Source organism: Gorilla gorilla, chromosome 15 (genome assembly GCF_029281585.2).
Source record: "Gorilla gorilla gorilla isolate KB3781 chromosome 15, NHGRI_mGorGor1-v2.1_pri, whole genome shotgun sequence".
NCBI classification, from domain to species: domain Eukaryota; kingdom Metazoa; phylum Chordata; class Mammalia; order Primates; family Hominidae; genus Gorilla; species Gorilla gorilla.
Genome location: NC_073239.2, coordinates 37,822,397 through 37,827,230, shown reverse-complemented (window position 1 = coordinate 37,827,230; position 4,834 = coordinate 37,822,397). Strand labels below are relative to the sequence as shown.

General features: G+C 41.6%; 1 pseudogene; it reads left to right on the top strand.

Annotated features, from left to right (window-relative positions):
- Positions 1-1,059: 1,059 nt before the first annotated feature.
- Positions 1,060-4,012, top strand: LOC109024440 (BCL2/adenovirus E1B 19 kDa protein-interacting protein 3-like; annotated as a pseudogene).
- The last annotated feature ends 822 nt before the right edge of the window (positions 4,013-4,834 follow it).

Sequence of the window (4,834 nt, the reverse complement as noted above, 5' to 3'; positions counted from 1 at the left end):
TTCCTGGGTTCAAATGATTCTCCTGCCTCAGCCTCCCGAGTAGTTGGGATTACAGGCATGCACCACGACACTGAGCTAAGTTTGTATTTTTAGTAGAGATGGGGTTTCTGCATATTGGTCAGACTGGTCTCGAACTCCCGACCTCAAGTGATCCACGCACCTCGACCTCCCAAATTGCTAGTATTACAGGCATGAGCCACAGAGCCCGGTCTCTCACTGATTTTTTTAAAAAATGTATAGCATAAGAGATAAATATAGACAGATGGGAGGGATACAGAAAGGAAAGGGTTAAGTGTAGTTTAGAGGGATTTTTTAGTGTGTTTCTATTTACTTTCTTGTGACTTGTGGAGTAACTACTGGGATGGAATGTCTCTACAAGCACTGGTTTTAATTAGAAAGAAAGAAGTTAAGACCTCAAAATATATAGTTTATTGCTCTAATTTATCTGCTTTTGGGTTTCAGAATATTGTGAGCATAAGCTTTGGAGAGGCAGCAGGAGCCACCTCCCAAATCTCTGGTCTCGTCTAATGAGTTCTGTGAGGAGAGACTCCAGGGTGGGACCAGACCTGAATGAGCCTCAGAAAAGGGTGAATCTGGACAGAGCTGGGGTGGAGAAACTGTCCTATGTTGAATTATGATCTCTATACTGCTGGAGTACTTCTTGTTCTGTCTTTCCTAAGCCTGTCCAAGAGAAACTTAAGAGTTTGTATAATTTTAATCCATTTAGCCACTACTCTATTTTATAACGTATAATAATAAGCAATTTAACCAAAATTTTTAGGGCTTTCTAGGATAATTTTATTAGAAAATATGTATTCTTAGCAAGGTAAAAGCAATAGAAATACAAATAACTCTCCTGTTTGAGAATAGCTCTTCAGATGGTGACATCAGAAGTCACAACAACATCAGAGCCATTGCCCAAGTCCCCTTAACACTCCCACTTTATTGTATTGACTATATGATGCTTAATTAAACTATTTATCCAGTTGCTCTAGACTGAGAGTTTTTGAATGACAGGGACCATGACTGCTTCATCTATTTTTCTAAAGGCCATATGAAATGGAGGCAATTTGTTTATCAGTCTCCAGAACTCCTGAATTTTTTGCCAAGGAAACTGGAGAAACTCTCGTCCAGGTACCAACCAAGGAGATTATTTCTACAAAAGAAGGAACAGACACTGAATGACTCATTTCCCTTCCTCTAACATGGAAGCAGAATTAGACACTCCTGCCAGCCTGACCCAAGTCTGTACAGGACATCCTGAAATGTCTTAAAGATTCCCGGGTGATTGTGAGAGGATTCCTAGTGACCATGGAATGATGACCATATGTTGATCCAGGTAGGAAAGACTCAAGCTGATTCTAAATAGAAAATGGAACTGCCCTAGTACAGCTCCAGAACCTGGATCTATGTGTGATATCACCTGTTCTGATTAGCTAGGTCTTAGGTAAGAGAAAGGACAAGAATACTCTACTCCAGTATCACATTTTACAAATAGGTAAACTTATGTCATTGCTCTGGGTATTTTGTGGCTTTGATCTCTCCCTGCTGACATGCATGTTTACACTTACAGATTGTGCAACCAGATTCTATTTACACCAGCAGCCTCTCACATAAACATAGCAGGTCACTGGAAAAGATTTGGAAAGCTCAAAGGGATACACTCTGAAAGGAGGGCTTTAAGATTTCTATGCTGACATCTCACAGATCAGAAAATGTCTCCTATGGGTTTTCTGTACATTCTCAATCCAAAATCTGGCTCTCTCCTGTGAATCCCAGGGAAAGCTCAGCTCTTATGTACAGATTACAGGTAAGATCAACCTGACTCTTCATTCTTTGGTGTTACAGCAAGGAGAGTAAAAAAAAAAAAAAAGTTTCCATCATAAAGTCTGCTCTAGGACATGATATGTCAGCCTAAAAAGAAAAGGTTAAGGCAACACTCATTTAAGTAGAGAGTTTATTTGGGCCAAGCCTGAGGATTGAAATCTGGGAGCATAGATTTAAGTTGCCTTGAATGTACACTTTAATTAGCAGCAGTTACAAGTGGATTTACAAAGGCAAAAGAGAGGGATAGGGAGTGGACTGAAACAAAGTTGTTTGTCAGAAATTCTTCTCGATCTACAAAAATACATTGATGACTAATTGGCTATATATTTTTAAGCTGTGAGGTATTGCTTATAACATCTAGTGTGGCATTATTAGGTTAATTTATATCTACTTGTAGGAATAGCAAACAGTTTCAAGAGGTAAACATGTAGCTCAAAGGAGGCAGTAGAACATAATTATGTTCTCATTTTTATGTCTCTCCGAGCCTGATAAAACTAAAAGGACTTGCAATCCTCAGATCAAAGTTATTCTTTTTCCTCTAATCTCAAGACCGAGATTCAGAATTTGGTATTGTAGATTTAGGTCCTGGATGGATGGAGAAATGGCAGGTGTTAACTGCACATTTATGGGAATTTGGGGAGGAGGAGAAAGAGGAACTTTGAGATACTCACGTTTACTCAATGCACACATGTCACCCTAATTGTTCTTCTGGGCCTAATAGTCTCCAGCTCAGTTTCAGGTCTGAAGACACTATGGTCACTGAAAGAGGTGAAATGGCTGATTACTGTCCTGTGAATTTTGTCAACCACTTGTAGAAAGGCTTAACCTCTCTACGAGTGGTTGTAGAGGACTATAGATGTGAAACAGGCAGAGACACAAGTCTGCCTGCATACTCTGGGGGCAGTGTGCACTTTGAAGCACAACTGACTGAGTTGACTGGAAGCCTGAGGGGGAAAGCCTTCTCTAAAATGAAGCTTGGTGGGCAATTTATACATATATACAATGTCTGGCAATTGTGAACAGGGTTTGAGAAATATAATTAAAAGCAAAATTATCTCCAGTCCTAGAAAAACCCCATAATAACAGAACAGAAAGAAAAGTGTTTTATTGCACAATAAAACCAGAATGTGATGTGACATGAATCACAGACAATCTGCTCAAGAGACTGCAAAGACAGAAAGGTCTCTATAATTAGTCCTCACGTAGAAGACTTGACAGCACCATTTGTCATACACAGTTTATCCTAAATTCTCCTGGTAATTGGGGAGGCCATCTGTGTATGTTAATTGGTTATATTGAAAGGAAAAATAAACTTCTGACATCTTCATGATAGGAGGTAGTTTTGCAACTTACAGCCAGGTGCCTGCTGAAAGTAGGCTCTGGTTCTTTTACAGACACTGTGAAATAGGATACTATTCTTTTGGCTATTTACATTTCAAAGCAAAGGGTCCCTACTCCCTAGGCCACGGGCTGCAGTAATCATGCTTGCCCTGTCCTGGTGGCCTGTGTCCCATCTCTTCCCCTACCATCTACCACTGAGGCACAGCTCACAGCACACAGCTGGCAGCCCACATTCCACATGGACTCCAACCACCACAGCTGCACTCCAGTGTCACATTATAGAGCAGGGTCCCTGAACTGCAGGAGGAGAACCTGCAGGACTCCTGGGTAGGATTGCACTTTTGCAATAATGGAAATGGGAGCAATGTTTCAGCTACGTTTCTATTTATAATGGTGACAAAAAAATACTGCTGGATTCCCAGCATGGGTCTGGATAGAGTGCCAAAGAGTTCTCATTGTGACAGCCCAACTCACTCAGAAACACCATGAGACACTTTTGGGTGTCCCTTCTGAAGACACACTGAAAGCATTGAAGAGAAAAACAGCTCTCAGTCTGAATAAAATTGTATTAAGAGGTTAAAAGTATCTGAAAGAAAAATTCAGATTACATATAATATTAGCCAAGTCGACCAGAAAATACTCCCCTGAGACAGTTTCTCTCTAAACACCCAAAATGCGCAGCCGCTCTCAACACAAGAAACACAGTGTTATGAAGAAAGGGGGCATATTCTCAGCAGAATTTCTTAAGATTTTTCTTCCATCTCTGCTGCTCTTTCATCTGCTGGCCATTGGATTGAGGATCTACACTGGAACACGTCAGGCAACCTTCGCCAGCACTTTTTGATAAAGAATTGGAATTTGACTCTGTTTACATAGTAGAACTATATCTGAGATTGCAACATATCTAACTGAAGACTATTATGATTCATGATTTTTGGGTAGTCACATCACTTGCATTGATTTGTTCTGTAAGAGTGGCATTCCAAATATAGTAAAACATAAGAATAGACTGTGAGGCAGGATGCGGTGGCTCACGCCTGTAATCCCAGCACTTTGGGAGGCTGAGGCAGGCGGATCACTTGGGTCGGGAGTTGAAGACCAGCCTGGCCAACACGGTGAAACAGCATCTCTACTAAAATACAAAAACTAGCCAGGCGTGGTGGCAGACACCTGTAATCCCAGCTACTTAGGGGTTGAGGCAAGAGAATCGCTTGAACCCAGGAGGCAGAGGTTGCAGTGAGCTGAGATCATGCCACTGCACTCCAGCCTGGGTGACAGAGCCAGACTCCATCTCAAAAACAACAAAAAGAGATAGAATGTAAAATTTTGCTAACCTACTACTCTATCTTTTTGTTTTGTTTTGTTTTTTGAGACAGAGTTTTGCTCTTGTTGCCCAGACTGGAGTGCAATGGTGCAATCTCAGCTCACTGCAGCCTCCACCTCCCAGGTTCAAGTGATTTTCGTGCTTCAGTCTCCCGAGCAGCTAGGATTACAGGCATGCACCACCATCCCCGGCTAATTGTGTATTTTTTTTAGTAGAGACGTGGTTTCTCCATGTTGGTCAGGGTAATCTCAAACTTCTGACCTCAGGTGATCTGCCTGCCTCGGCCTCCCAAAGTGCTGTGATTATAGGCGTGAGCCACCACGCCCAGCTGACCTATTATTA